The sequence below is a fragment of the Manis javanica genome, chromosome 3 (genome assembly GCF_040802235.1).
Source record: "Manis javanica isolate MJ-LG chromosome 3, MJ_LKY, whole genome shotgun sequence".
Taxonomy (NCBI): Eukaryota; Metazoa; Chordata; class Mammalia; order Pholidota; family Manidae; genus Manis; species Manis javanica.
This window is the reverse complement of record NC_133158.1, coordinates 139,537,697-139,555,039: the sequence shown is the minus strand read 5'-3', so window position 1 is coordinate 139,555,039 and position 17,343 is coordinate 139,537,697.

The following is a 17,343-nucleotide window of genomic DNA, read 5'->3' as shown; positions in this document are numbered from 1 at the left end:
ACCTGGCGCATCGGCGACCTCCCACAGAGCTCTAGCTATCCCAAGGGATGCACAGCCCATGGCAGCTCAAGAGATTATCCCAGAGACTGCTCCCGGTGTGCGGGTAACCAGCACAGGCAGCGGAAGCCAGAGCAAAGTCCGGAAGGTACGAAGGGGCACCGTTCTCACAGGAGAACACACCCAGCATGACTGCCACCCTCTGCAGTGTTGTAGGCTATCCCAAGGGCTGGCCCACCCATGGCAGCTCAGGATATTATCCCAGAGACTGCTCCTGGTGTGCAGGTAACTGGCACAGGCAGCAGAGAAGGGCAAGGTGACCAGCAAGCAGGAAGGAACTTTGTTCTCCCAGCCAACACATGCGCCACCTGCGTGCAACCACTTCTATCACCTTGAAAAGGCAGAAGAATGTGGTCCAGTCAAAAATCATTCACATAGCTTGAGAAGGCTTGGTGAGATAGATATAATCAATCTTCCTGAAAAAGAATTCAAAATGAAAGTCATAACCATGCTGATGGACCTGCAGAGAAATATGCAAGAGCTAAGGGATGAAGTCCAGAGGGAGATAACAGAAATGAAACAATCAATAGAAGGTCTTAAGAGCAAACTGGACGAGGTATAAGAGACTATTAATGGAATAGAAATCAGAGAACAGGAATACAGAGAAACTGAGGCAGAGAGAGATAAAAGGATCTCTAGGAATGAAAAAATATTAGGAGGACTGTGTGACTAATCCAAACAGAATAATATTCCCATTATAGGGGTACCAGAAAAAGAAGAGACAGAAAAGGGGATAGAAAGTCTTTGAAGAAATAATTGCTGAAAACATCCCCAAGCTGGGGAAGGAAACAGTCTCTCAAACCATGGAGCCCACAGATCTCCCAACACAAGGGATCCAAGGAGGACAACACCAAGCCATATAATAATTAAAATGGCAAAGATCAAACACAAAGACAGAGTATTAAAGGTAGCCAGAGAGAGAAAAAAAGGCCATCTATAAGGGAAAACACATCAGGCTGTCATCATACTTTTCAACAGAAACCTTACAGGCCAGAAGAGAATGGCAAGATATACTTAATGCAATGAAACAGAAGGGCCTTGAACCAAGGATACTGTATCCAGCACAATTACCATCTAAATTTGAAGGAGGGATTAAACAATTTCCAGACAAGCAAAAGTTGATGGAATTTGCCTCCCACAAACCACCTCTACAGGATATTTTAAAGAGACTGCTCTAGATGGAAGCATTTCTAAGGCTTTTAAATATATGTCACCAGAGAAAATAAAATCACAGCAAAGAAAGTAGACAAATCAAATACTAATTTAAGGCAAAAAATCAAATCAACTATCCACAAAAACAGTCAAAAGAAACACAAAAGAGTACATAATAAAACACCTAACATATAAGAATGGAGGAGGAGAAAGAATAAGAAGGGAGAGAAATAAAGAATCACCAGACTGAGTTTATTAGCTTAATAAGAGAGTGAAGTTAGACAGTTAGATAACAAAGAAGCTACCTTTAAACCTTTGGTAACCATGAATCCAAAGCCTGCAATGACAATAAGTACATATGTATTGATAATTACCCTAAATGTAAATGGACTGAATGATGAATGCACCAATCAAAAGACACAGAGTAATAGAATGGATAAAAAAGCAAGACCCATCTATATGCTGCTTACAAGAGACTCACCTCAAACTCAAGGACATACAAAGACCAAAAGAGAAGGGATGGAAAAAGATATTTCAAACAAGCAATAAGGAGAAAAAAGCAGGTGTTACAGTACTTGTATCAGACAAAATAGACTTCAAAACAAAGAAAGTAACAAGAGAAAGAAGGACTTTACATAATGATAAAGGGGTCAGTCCAACAAGAGGATATAACCATTATAAATATATATGCACCCAACACAGGAGTACCGACATATGTGAAACAAATACTAACAGAATTGAAGGAGGAAATAGAATGCAATGCATTCATTTTAGGAGACTTCAACACACCACTCACTCCAAAGGACAGATCCACCAGACAGAAAATAAGTAAAGACACAGAAGCACTGAACAACACACTAGAACAGATGGACCTAACAGATATCTACAGAACTCTACACCCAAATGCAGCAGGATACACATTCTTCTCAAGTGCACATGGAACATTTTCCAGAGTAGACCACATACTAGGCCACAAAAAGAGCCTCAGGAAATTCAAAAAGATTGAAATTCTACCAACCAACTTCTCAGATTACAAAGGTATAAAACTAGAAATAAATTGTACAAAGAAAACAAAAAGGCTCACAAACACATGGAGGCTTAACAACATGCTCCTAAATAATCAATGGATCAATGACCAAATTAAAACAGGGATCAAGCAATATGTGGAGATAAATGAAAACAGCACAAAGCCCCAAATTCTGTGGGATGCAGTGAAGGCCATGCTAAAAAAAGTAGATAGCAATCCAAGACTATTTAGAGAAGAAACAACAATCCCAAATGAATAGTCAAAAGTCACAATTATTGAAACTGGAAAAAGAAGAACAAATGAGGGCCAAAGTCAGCAGAAGGAGGGATATAATAAAGATCAGAGAAGAAATAAAAAAAATTGAGAAGAATAAAAGAATAGAAAAAATCAATGAAACCAAGAGCTAGTTCTTTGAGAAAATAAAAAAATTGATAAACCCCTAGCCAGACTTATTAAGGGAAAAAGAGAATCTACACACATAAACAGAATCAGAAATGAGAAAGGAAAAATCGTGATGGACCCCACAGAAATACAAAGAATTATTAGAGAATACTGTGAAAACCTATATGCTAACAATCTGGATAACCTTGAAGAAATGGACAACTTTCTAAAAAAATACAACCTTCCAAGACTGATTAAGGGAGAAACAGAAAATATAAACAGATTAATAACCAGCAACAAAATTAAACCAGAAATCAAAACTACCCAAGAACAAAACCCCTGGACCAGATGGATTCACTGCTGAACTTTATCAGACATATAGAGAAGATATAATACCAATTTTCCTTAAAGTTTTCCAAAAAATAGAAGAGGAGGTAATACTTCCAAGCACATGCAATGAAGCAGCACCACCCTAATACCAAAACTAGGCAAAGAAGCCACAAAAAAAGAGAATTACAGACCAATATCACTGATGAACATTGATGGAAAAATACTCAACAAAATATTAGCAAACCGAATTCAAAAATACAAGAGGATCATTACACCATGACCAAGTGAGATTCATCCCAGGGATGCCAGAATGGTAGAACACTCGAAAATCTATCAACATCATACACCACATCAACAAAAAGAAGGAAAAAGAACACATGATCATCTCCATAGATGCTGAAAAAGCATTCGACAAAATTCAACATCCATTCATGATACAAACTCTCAAGAAAATGGGCATAGAGGGCAGCTACCTCAACATAATAAAGGCCATATGTGACAAACCCACAGCCAACATCACACTTAACAGTGAGAAGCTGAAAGCTTTTCCTCTAAGATTGGGAACAAGACAGGGATGCCCACTCTCCCCACTGTTATTCAACATAGTACTGGAGGTCCTAGCCACAGCAATCAGACAAAACAAAGAAATACAAGGCATCCAGATTGGTAAAGAAGAAGCCAAACTGTCCCTGTTTGCAGATGACATGATATTGTACATAAAAAAGCTGAAAGACTCCACTCCAAAACTACTACCACTAATATCTGAATTCAGCAAAGTTGCAAGATACAAAATTAATACACAGAAATCAGTTGCTTTCCTATACACTAATGATGAAGTAGCAGAAAGAGAAATCAGGAAAACAATTCCATTCACAGTTGCATCAAGAAGAATAAAATACCTAGAAATAAAACTAACCAAGGAAGTGAAAGACCTATACCCTGAAAACTACAAGACACTCTTAAGAGAAATTAAAGAGGACACTAACAAACAGAAACTCATCCCATGTTCTTGGCTAGGAAGAATTAATATTGTCAAAATGGCCATCCTGCCTAAAGTAATCTAGATTCAATGCAAACCCTATCAAAATACCAACAGCATTCTTCAATGAGCTGGAACAAATAGTTCTAAAATTCATATGGAACCACCAAAGACCCCAAATAGCCAAAGTATTCCTGAGAAGGAAGAATAAAGCATGGGGATCTCGCTTCCCAACTTCAAGCTCTATTACAAAGCCACAGTAATCAAGACAATTTTGTACTGGCACAAGAACAGACTCACAGACCAGTGGAACAGAATAGAGAGTCCAGATATTAACCCAAACATATATGGTCAATTAATATACGATAAAGGAGCCATGGATATACAATGGGTAAATGACAGCCTCTTCAGCAGTTGGTGTTGGCAAAACTCAACAGCTACATGTAAGAGAATGAAACTGGATTATTGTCTAACCCCATACACAAAAGTAAATTCAAAATGGATCAAAGACCTGAATGTAAGTCATGAAACCATAAAACTCTTAGAAAAATACATAGGCAAAAATCTCTTGGACAAAAATATGAGCAACTTCTTCATGAACATATCTCCCCAGGCAAGAGAAACAAAAACAAAAATGAACAAGTGGGACTATATGAAGCTGAAAAGCTTCTACACAGCAAAGGATACCACCAATAGAACAAAAAGTCATCCTACAGAATATATTCGTAAATGACATCCAATAAAGCATTGACATCCAAAATATATAAATAGCTCACACACCTCAACAGACAAAAAGCAAATAATCCAAGTAGAAATTGGGCAAAGGATCTGAACAGACACTTCTCCAAAGAAGAAATTCAGATGGCCAACAGGCACATGAAAAGATTCTCCACATTGCTAATCATCAGAGAAATGCAAATTAAAACCACAATGAAAGAACCAGCTCTTGGTTTCATTGATTTTTTCTATTGTTTTATTCTTCTGAATTTTATTTATATCTTCTCTGATCTTTAATATGTCCCTCCTGCTGACTTTAGGCCTCATTTGTTCTTCTTTTCCCAATTTCGATAATTGTGTCTTTAGACTATTCATTTAGGATTGTTCTTCCTTCTTTAAATATGCCTGGATTGCTATAAGAAGAAATTCAGATGGCCAACAGACACATGAAAAGAGGCTCCACATCACTAGTCATCAGGGAAATGCAAATTAAAACCACACTGAGATATCACCTCACACCAGTAAGGATCGTCACCATCCCAAAGACAAACAACAACAAATGTTGGTGAGGTTGTGGAGAAAGGGGAACCCTCCTACACTGCTGGTAGAAATGTAAATTAGTTCAACCATTGTGGAAAGCAGTGTGGAGGCTCTTCAAAAAACTCAAAGTAGAAATACCATTTGACCCATGATTTCCACTCCTAGGATTTACCCTAAAAATGTAGGAGCCCAGTTTGAAAAAGACAGATGCACCCCTATGTTTATCACAGCACTATTTACAATAGCCAAGAAATGGTAGCAACCTAAGTGTCCATCAGTAGATGAATGGATAAAGAAGGTGTGGTACATATACACTATGGAATATTACTCAGCCATAAGAAGAAAACAAATCCTACCATTTGCAATAGCATGGATGTAGCTAGAGGGTATTATGCTCAGTGAAATAAGCCAGGTGGAAAAAGACATGTGTCAAATGATTTCACTCATATGTGGAGTATAAGAACAAAGAAAAAACTGAAGGAACAAAATGGCAGCAGACTCACAGAACCCAAGAATGGACTAACAGTTACCAAAGGGGAACGGACTGGGGAGGATGGGTGGGAAGGGAGAGATAAGGGGAAAAAGGGTACATTCAATTAGCAGACACAATGTGTGTGGGGTGGCACGGGGAGGGCTGTACAACACAAAGACAAGTAGTGATTCTATAGCATCTTACTACGCTGATGGGCAGTGACTGTAATGGGGTATGTGGTGGGGAACTAGATGGTGGAGGGGAGTCTAGTAACCATAATATTGCTCATGTAATTGAATTGTGATTAATGATACAAAAAAATGTCATAGACTGGATTGCTTATAAATAACAGGAATTTTTTCACAGTTCTAGAGCCAGGGAATTTCAAGATCAAGGCAGTAGCAGATTTGGTGTCTGGTGAGATCCCATTTCCTGAGTCATAGACCAGTCTTCTCACTGTGTTCTCACATGGGAGGGGCAAGAGAGCTCTCTGGGATCTCTTTTTGAGGGCAGTAATTCCATTCATAAGGGCTCCCACCCTCAAGACCTAATTAGTTCCCAAAGACACCTCCTCTAATATCATCACATTAGGTGTTAGGATTTAAAATAGGAATTTTATAGGGACACGAATATTCGATTTACAGTACATTTATAAAAACAAGGCCAGTCCTCCGAGTCGATATATTCTCAGGCTTCACGTACCACCACCACAAATATGAAACCACAAAACCCAATCTTCCACAGGTATTCTACCCCTTTTTAGAATACACATTCAGGGTGAATCACTTTCATAGATTTTTGCATTTTTTTAGTTATGTTAGATAGTAGTGATGCAATTTTTCATTTAGAATCTTCTTAAAAGTAAAACTCTGCTGATTTTTACACCTTGGCAGTGCATTGCTATCAAAATTCCAGAATAAATATCAGGCACTTGTGTAAAAATAGAAGTTTCCCTTTTAAATACATATTAGTATGTTTAGTGACAAAATTTGGAAGACAAAGTATAATTGGAAGTATTTTGTCATTAGCATTTCTCCCCCTTAGGAGAACTATCCTGTAGTTAAGAGGAGAATGATATCCATTACCATGTATTTTAAAATTATATCTAAAACAATTCCTTTATACAATTGTTTTGTTATTGTCACAGACCTACTTCATGTATTTCAATCTTAAAACAAGTAAAATACATGTTTAAAAAGAATTCGTGATTTAATTTTTCCTTTTCTTAGCTATAATATGTTTCATCAATGGTTAGTTTGTTAAGATGATAGATAAAACACACTGCTTTAAAAAGCTATCACATTGAAATTGGTTATCTGAGATGAAATAAGTAATGTGGTCTTAAATACCTTGACTTAAAAATTTGAAAGTTTGGGACATTTCATATCATGTAAAAAGATTGTGTAAATAGATTGTGTTCAGAACTACATTCTGTATTTTTAATCCTCCAGTGGGACATTGGTAAGCATAGATTTTGCTTTTCCTTGAACCACTGAAACCCCATTTTAAATAGCTAGAGCAGAAGTCTATAAAACTGAATACAGAATATGACTTCCTGAACATGGTATTAAAGATCTGTTTTTGAGAAAGGCAAGATCATTATGGACTTAATGGGCATTCACTCTTATTGAAATGGGAAAAAGGCCTCAGTATGTTCTGATCTTTGCTTGTATAGGTACATTCAGTATCTGTCTCTTCCCCAGTATCTAATTTTGCTATAGATTTTCTATGAAAAGAGAATTCAGTGCTACTTAGTTTTTACTTGGGGTAAATGGAATTGCCTTCTATTATTCATTAGAAATAAATTTTTAAAAACAAGCTACCTTAAAAACAAACAAAATAAAGCTTTGCAGAGGCTTCAGTGCAACCTGGAATATCAAACTAATATACTGAAATTTAAAATGTGATGCCTTAGTATTGAAAAGCTTTTAGAACACAGATGTCTACAACAAGCTTGGAAGGTATAACTTTAGATGATAACATGTGGCATAATGACCCAAAAATATGAAATTATTAAGCAGAATAATGCTTATTTATTATATAATAATATATTACTATTAATATATTAACATATTTATATATATTACTATTAAAATTAACATATTAATAGTAATATATTAATGAAAACCCATAAAAAAGCAGGGCAGAATATTTATGTGGAATTTAAATTTTATTCTTTTAATTTGGTGCCTGTATTCCCTTATACACATGAACACCCATCAAACAGTTCATTTGGTCTATTGTATGCAGCAGTTTTAGGAACTGGGAAGTTTTGTATTGTATATGTAAGGTCACTTTATGTGGTTAAGTGATGTTCCTTATACAATCTTTTATTTTTGCTATCATTGGTTTATTATTAGTTCTATTTTCAGCCTTTTGTTTTATATCAGATAATATTTACTTATTTTGCACACACACACACACACCTGCAAAATCCTCAGGCACACTGTTTTATCCCTCACTCATTCCTTCTTTTCAGCCCCATTTTACTTGATTCATCAGTATAGTTTCAACCAAAAACTCGAGACTAATATAACATTTGGCTTAGTTATATAGCAGCTTCCTACTAGGTTGATTTACAGTTTACTCCTATGTATTATTTTCTATCCCAATATGCTTCAAATAGTTCAAGATGTCTTCCTATTACCTAATCACTGTTTTGTGCTTTACTAGTAAAATATTGACTTCATAGCCTTACTCTTATAATTTATTTCAAGAACTATTGTTATAGTTTGTCCCAAATGGTCATACATCTGCTTAGAAGATATGTGTAAGAGTGTATGTGAATAGAACCATCCCCTTATTTCTATCACAATGTTTCTTCTCTTTCCTCTGATTGCAGTTTCTATTTTTGAAATCTTAAACTTCTCCATTACATAAACATTCCATAAATAGTGCTCAGAATCTTTCAAAGGAGTTGAGCATCATTCAGTTGTTATTATACAATTACACACATTACTAAATCCAAAACTACAAATAACTTTTGATGTGAGCTTTTGCATCAATACTTCATTTTAATATGAAATAATGTCTCTGATTAAACAGGAATTTTATTTATCATGTCCCTTTATCACTTCACTAGTTATCTTCTAGTAAGTTTTATTAATTTAATTTTATCATAATAAAGTTTTTAAAGGTTAAATAAATTATCCATGTTCTAACAAGATAATCTCTGTACTTCATGTTTTTTTCCCTCTTTTATAAGTAAGCCCATCTGCCAAAATAATTTGTTCTGTGCAACAGTGACAGTATGGGCTTTTGACTTTTTAATCAGAAAATCTCCCTTATTAAATCGTAAATGACTATATGATAGGAATTCAGTCACATATATCTCCACATTTCTCTTTCTTCACCCACATCTTGCCTCCCTCTGTGAATGTTTATTACTTTCCAAATAGTAGGCTATTATATATGTAGAGTATTGCTGTTATAGTTACAAAACATTGTTCTTTGCCATGAACTATGCTAAACAGCAGTGTATACATAAATTTCCTATTTTCACAAGGGGGTACTGGTATTGTTACTGTTATTTCTGTTTTACAGAAAGGGAAACTAATGCTTAAAAATGTAAAATCACTTGCCCAAGGTAGAGTGTTGGAATTCAGTACCAGGTATTCTAACTCCAGAGCCCATCTCTTCATCAACACAATCTAATTCCACATTCCCCTTTTTTCCTCAATCAGTTTCTAACAGCATTACATTTAGATTTACTGTGATAACTGTGTTGTATTATTAGTATTGCTTATGTGTGTGTGTTGTGCTTTAAATGCAGCTGACCTATCACAGGGGCTATCAGCCACAACAGTCTACTTCTAGTGCTTATCCTGCCTTTGACACCAGTTTCTGTCTTATACTTGAAGTCTCTTATAGACATAATTTTTAAAAATATTACTAGAACCTAGATTCCTACTTCTGTCAGAATGTGCTCATGCCTGTGATTTAAGGTCCATGTCATCTTTGTCTGAGTTGCAGTCTTCAAAATCCTGTCTTCTGAGCTATATTCCCCATTCTGTTCACTGAGGAGAGGTACTTGGAATTTGAGACTGACTCATGTTATATAAATTAAAATAACAAGGGGTTAATGAATAAACCAGAATATTGATATCTTTATTTACAGTAAGAAGTATGTCACTGAGTTCACAATAGTTACAACTGTTCACAGTGGCTTTTCTTCCTGAGGAAATAACACAGAAAGAAAAAATTGAAAAGAGGGTATGTTTGGTGAGCATAGAATCAAAGCAAGGGTAGTTTCATGTCCCCACTGCCTAGAAGTCTCTTTCTGTACTTTGTCAGTATGTATTATTTATCCACTGAGTCCTAGCTTACAGATCACTTCCACAGGGAAGCCTTCCCTGATACCTACAGAAAACCAGATCTTCTGTTTTGCAATCTCATAACACTACTTCTTTTTTCTTCAGAGTATTGAAGACAGTTGTAATTAGTTGTTTGTGTGATCTCTTTAATAACTGACCTCATCACTATACTGTAAATTCAGTGAGGAAGAGACCATATCTGCCTTGTTAATACTATGTTTCACTGATTTACTCAATGTTTAGTACATGGTCTGTGTTGAATATATTTTTTAAATTAATCAACAAATAAGTGAAAACTAAAGCCTAATCAAGTTAGAGGAATTGCCATTAAAACCAAGGACTGACTAACAACTATCTCAGAGATGTAGGTGCCTGGTGAGGAACATCAAGGTTAAGTTCCTGCTGAGAATCAGAATAAATTATCCATAAATTACCACACTAGTATAGTGTTGGAGAAGCAGTGACAAGTTCTTGCTCACTGATGTTTTTTAGTCAGTTACTAAGCCCTGAGTAAATCAGTGAAACAGAATTACAAGGCAGATATGGTCTCTGTCCTCACTGAATTTACAGTGTAGTGATGGAGTCAGTTATTAAAGAGATCACACAAATAACTAATTACAACCGTCTTCAATACTCTGAAGAAAAAAGAAGTAGTGTTACAAGATGGCAAAACAGAAGATCTGGTTTTCTGTGGGAATCAGGGAAGACTTCCCTGTGGAAGTGATCTTTAAGTTAGGACTCAGTGGATAAATAATACATACTGACAAAGTACAGAAAGAGATTTCTAGACAGTGGGGACATGGAATAAAGTCCTCAGGTGAGAAATAACTTGGATATTTTAAATAATTAATAGAAAGTGAATCGTGAATGAGGGGAATAGTGATTAATGATGAGAGAGTGACGGTGAGAATTTGGGAGGTGGAGACCATGCAGAATATTCCTAAATATATTACAAATTTTGGACTTTCTGAGAGTGACCACAGGGAGTTGTTGAAGGGTTTTTAAGCAGGGAAGAAACTGATAGAATTGCTTTTTAAGATCAGTTTGGCTACTTTTGAAAAGGTGTTTATGGAGATAGGGTCAAAAGTGAATATGGCCAGAATAATTAGCTATTGCTGTAGTTCAGGAGTAAATTATGATGTCTTAGACATGGACATAAATAATTCCAGAAATATTTGGGATGTAAAATCAATAGGCTATCTTTTTCTTGCCATAGATTCCTGATATCGCACCTAAATCAGTCTGACCAAATGTAATGATGTAAGAAACTTCTCAACAGATATAACTGCATGGGTTGTTCTGAAGATGGCTAATGTTTTTTATTATGAACTGATTGTATTATGCTTAAGATTTTTACTTTAGGCGGCTCTTAAGTTCTTAGGAGCAGAATATTGCTGACTCCTACAGATTTACTGCAGAGATCACTAATATTTATTGAAATTAGTTGATTATGAGCAGAGTGGTGAGAACAGTGATAGCAATCTGGAAGATTCTAGAAAAATCTGATCTCTAACTGTACAACCACTACATAGCCATTCTCTCATAGCAATGTAAGTGGGTCTTTTCCTACTATTCCTAAAAGGCTGCATGGAAATGATTATTAACCCGTTCAGAGATAAAGATGGCAGTACAATCAAATTCAAGGAGTTGGAGTTTATTTCCATAAATATACTGAAATGGATATTTTAAACCATGATTATAAGAGATTCTCTTCTTCTTGCAAAAGGAATGCTTAATGATTTAAGATGCAGTTGTTTGAACAAGTCAGCATTTTTCCAAATCCAGAACCTTTTTCTTAAATTGCAATAGTTTGAATAATTATAACTCTCATTAAGTGATTCTGTAGTTAAGGACTTTTAAGTGTAAAATCCTGGTTAATCTTTTCCTTCAAGTAATTTCCAGACTTTTCTATTCTATACACTTAATAGCTGATTTGAGCTAATATAGACTGAAACAGAAATGAGCTGTGAATAGGGAGTAAAAGCTGCATTTTGCAATATTTCCAAAGGTCTTTGCTCAATGCTGACTTGGTTGTTGAGGACATTGGATTAGATACCATATCACTTTTCTGTCAAATTGTAATTTAACTCCTCATTAATTCCTATTGTGTGTTCTTTTTATACCAATAGTGTTTAATACCTTAAAATAATTTTGTATGTGTAAGTCACATTTCCCAAAACTAGACTATCATTTCCTTGAGATCATATAGTTTTGTATTTGCAGGGGCTAGCCTTGAAGCAGTAGACATTCAATAACTTTATGCAAAGTATGGTAATATATATTCTTGTCAGTACCTCACCAACTTCTTGATAAGTAACTTTGCATTGTTCCTAGAATATACTTAAAAGTCACATTTTAAACATTATTTAAGAGGCACCATGTTACATCATTTTATTCATAAAATATCTGCCCCTTTATTGTCTATTTTATAGCAGGCTCAAAATTTAACTTCACTCAAAACAAGAACAGATACAAGTAGGGGAAAATACTGGTACAGAAACAGGACTAATGTAAGAAAAATCAGGCAGTTGTATCAAAGAATGCAATGTTAAAGTCATTTAAAATTAAGCCTTTAAAAATTGCATCTCCTGCTTTAATTAATGAAGAAGCTTATAGAAGCTTATCCAGAGAACTTCCAAAGATATATATATTAAATTATGTACATACGTTATTGAAGGCTCTTGTCCTACTTCTATTCTAACAATATGTAAATTATGAAAACAACTGAGTCTCCATTCAGTACTGTGGTGCCTACATCTGCATAGGAAAAGAGAAGCAGAGTTGAGACCATTATTTCAAATAACACCGTGAAATAACCCGTGGATGAGGAAGAAGTGGAAATGTTTTGAAACGTTTACTCTTATCCTTCATATACCTATGTGTAGTCAGTCTTTATTGGCATTTCATCTATTACCAGGGGTTGCAGACAAAGGACAGAATCTACCAATGGGATTCATGAACTGGATAATACCATGCTAGTTCTGAATGAAAATTAATAGCGTTCCGTTTTTTGTGAGTGCTTTAATCCTTATTTGTTATTCTTTACTGCTGAGCATGAATATAAACTCAGAATAAATTCTAAGTATATCTAAGAAGTTTATATAAGATATACATAAGGCCTCATAGAAAAGAGTAAATATAAGACCATAAACAGAAGGATAAGTGAAGTCAACTCTAGTACTTTCCATATCATTTACACTGAAGAATCTGAGTCTCAGGACCTATATCAGCACAATGAAATAATTCTAGATAATGTGTACAATGCCCTGTAATGCAAGCCTAGGGAAAATATGAAAAGAGTATGAAAGATTATTCATAGTTATGAAGGAATCTTTGCTCATTTGTTTCTACCAGCTTCCTTTTACTAGCTTATATACACCCTACTTCCATCTAATGAATGGTAGAATAACTCTTACCTTTTAATATTTTAGTATGTATACAACTCATTTCCTGTTTTTATATCCTCCAGCACATTGGAGCTACCCTTTTGTTCCTCCTTGATGTCCCAGGCTCATGTAGAATGAGCCCACCACAAAAATAAAATATAAGCTCTACAACTCCAATAAAAATAGCTTATCATCGGCATGAGGCTTGATACATACTGACACTTATAAAATAAGCTAATCAGCAAAGTCTGGGTCATTTGATTATTTACAGCACAAAGAAAGTGTCTGTAGCATCTTGAATGCGTATGATCTTTTTGGCTTTGCAGATGCCTCAGTTTTTTGGCTCAGCCAGAATGAACTTCTTTTATTTTGTTGTGGATAACATCTATGGCAGGATCTTAAATATTTTACCATGCTGCATAGGAAATTAGGAGCAATCCCTAATTTTTTGCACACTAGTATTTTCACTCTTTCTGACTTGAAGGGCATGTTTTAAGATGGATAAGAGGTAAGGCACATAATTATAGAACCTTTACAATATCCTTTGGCCTTTTCTTTTGCTAAGTCACCATTCTCATCCTCAAGATATCTATTCTTACTATTCTGACGAGCACTATTCTTAGGAATGGCCTAAACATAGGAAATCGTGTTCTTAATAAGGATTTTTAAAATTGGAAAATCCATTGTTATATTGGTGTAGTGTTCCCACTGATAAAGATATTGGTATTACAAAATTATATAATCTCTCCTTAACTGGGATGAATTTCAAACCCCTCAGTATGCATGTAAGCCCATCTCACTGGGCCCAATTTGCCTTATCAATCCCATCTTTAACCATCCTGTTCAACTCACGAAATCTCTATTTTCTCAACATTTTGTATCCTTTTAGACCCCCATGCCTTTGTCCCCAGTTGTGCAGTTCCCTGTCAACTTGGCATCTTACAGTGGAGCCCCTGTACTGTAGAGTACCTAGTTAGGACTTCAAATTAGGATAGAGAAGAATGAAATGTTGTATATGTGTCCTTCTGTAACCCCAAACATGGCCTAGCATTTCCAACTTAAACTCCCATTGGATAGGTCTCTGAAAATGCCATACAGAGAAAAGTGTGGAACTAAACAGGAATGCCTCTCTCACTGGCACCTTCATAGAAAGATTTTTTGCAATCTAAAATAATATTGAAGTTCCTTCCTGATGATAGTGGTGGTGGTGGTGGTGGTGGTGGCAGTGATGATGATGATGATGAAAGAGAAGGGGAGGAAGGGAGTGAAAAGGGAGGGATAAGGAGAAAGGCAACATATAATGGCCATCATTTATTTAATACCTATTATGTGGCAGGCACCTCTTGACTTAAATGTTTTACATACATTATTGCTAATATATCTTATCTTAACAAGTCTGAGATGAAACTCACTGTTTTCTTTCTAAATAGGTTCCGACCCTGCAGTTTTTCTGTTAATAAAAGTCACAACCATCCATGCAGTTCTTCAAGTGAGAAACTGTAAATCATCCTTGATGTTTCTCTTGACTCCTGTCTGTTCAGAACTTAGCCCGTAGTCCCTAGCTTCAGTATGTATTTAATATATACTTCCTACTATCTTCACTGCTACTAGCTAGTCAGGCCACCAGTATCTTTAGGCTGGAATATGGAAAAAAATGAAACAAAAAATAAAAGTGGCATTAATAAATGCAGTGTGATATCCTGGTTTGGATCCTGGAACATAAAAAAAGGACATTAGTGAAAAAGCTGCCACAATGTAAATAAAGTTTATAGTTTAGCTAATAGTATTGTATAAATGCTAATTTCTTGGTTTTGATAAATGCACCATCATTATGCATTTTAACATTAGGGTGAGATGTTAACATTAGGGGATCCTGACTGAAGGATATACAGGGAACTCTCTCTACTATCTTTGCAACTCTTCTGTACATCTAAAATTATTGAAAGCAAAAATTTTAAAAAAAAACCTAACTTTCCTTAACTGGTCCTTTGAGCCCATTCTTCACAGCTGCTAGAATATAATTTTTAATAGTACAGATTAAATAGTATCAGATTTTTAATAATATAAATTTGAATATGTAACTTAATTTAAGCAGCTCAGAAAGATTAAAACAACCTGTCCAAGATTATGTAGTTATTAATGACTGAACAGGGATTCTCACCCATATCTTACCAGATTCAGTGTATCTTAAACATTGTACTTTTGGGTTCTCTATGTGATGAGTTTAACAATTATCAGAAAGAAGTCAGTATCTCCCAGCTTTGCATATATCCCATTCATGGTTTAAATTTGGTCTGATTCAAAACCCTAAGAAATCCTATTAATACAAACTAAACTGATAGGTCAGGAGGGGAGAAGAAGTCCTTTATGTTTGTCAGCAACAATTTAAAGGGTGTGAGGTAATATAGGGTCTGGTGTTCAAGGTACGGAAAAAGGTCTTCCTGTGAGGTTATTGCAGTAATCATAGTTCCTACACCATGACAACTTACTGAGATAGACACTCAAAAGGATACACCAGCAGCATGGTCATTGGCAGAGGTTCTACATCCTGAATATGGAGATTCATTCTCTCTTTCCCTAGGAAGCAATAGCTGGATCATGAAGACACCCTTCTAAGGTTTAGCCTCATCCCACATTCTAGAGTGTAGTGGAGAACTGCAAGTATCTTTAAAAACTTTAAAGATTTTCAAGCTATATTATCATAGCCTACTTACCTTAGTATTAGGACAAAAGAGGAGCTCCAAAACCCCAAGTCGTGTTTTCATGGGGAAAGGCATTTAACATTGAGACCTGTGGTCTCTGGTTATCTGTGGGATGCTCTTTAGACTTAGTTTTCTGTTCAGCTATAGTTAGCTTTCATGGAGAAACTTGGACAAAAGGATGAGATTAAAAACTACAGTAGTTTTTTCTTATCTATTCATCACTTCACCTGATAGTAACAGGAAGCAGAGGAAATCTAAATCTTTATAGTAAACTATAAAGTTTACTATAAACTATAGAGATTCATAGTTTTGGGTTTTGTTTTATATATATTTCACTTGTTTTTGATTCTTTAGTCTTTTGAGATAAGAGCATAATCTATAATTAAATAATACTGACTTAGAATGGAATCTATACTATAGTGATATATCTAACATACTATAGTGATCGAAGATCCTCAACTATTTAAAACAAATCTGATCAATTTCAGAACTATAAACAAAAAATACATTTTACTAGTTATGCAAAAGGCTTTTATGTTTCTTAGATATCAGCACTCTCTAAAGCTCCATTAAAACTTACAGTTTCTCTGTGAGCATTTTTAAGGCATGGGAAAGCTTTTTCAGGCAGTTATCAATTATTACCATGTTTACTCTAAATATAACATCATGTTTTTACACAGCTGGTTATTCAAAAAAATTATTTTAAATGAAATGTTTACTAACAGCAGCTCAATATGTGAAACTCAATTCATGTCTCATGTTAATAGCTTTTGTAAGTTGTATATTAACTTTTCATATATTGTCATAGCATGTGAATTGGTAGAAATAGTACTGAGTGTGTGGAATATTGGTACATATATCTATATATACATGAATATTTTACGTTAAATTCCCAATACATTAAGTAGTCCTAAAATACTGTTCTTTTAGGTTTTACATTTATGTAAGCCTACTTTATGTTTGAAGAATTTATTATCTCTAATCCCTGATCCTACCGATTAGCAAGATACACTTATGTTACATCTTCTAGGACATAGTAAACTACATGCCATTTATTTACTTCAAAAGCAGTTTGAAATTTTGTAATCCTTTTCCAGTAACAACTTCTAAAATTCTTGCGTTATTCTCTAAATGCATTAAAAGGTATAAATGTGCAGTTTAGGGTCATTTTTTCTCTAATAACATTTGGGTTCTATTAGAGAAATAGAAGTGTATTTCAAGGACAACATAAAATGCCAATGAGAATATAGAATTTTAACATAATGTCAAATATCCAAGACAGCTATG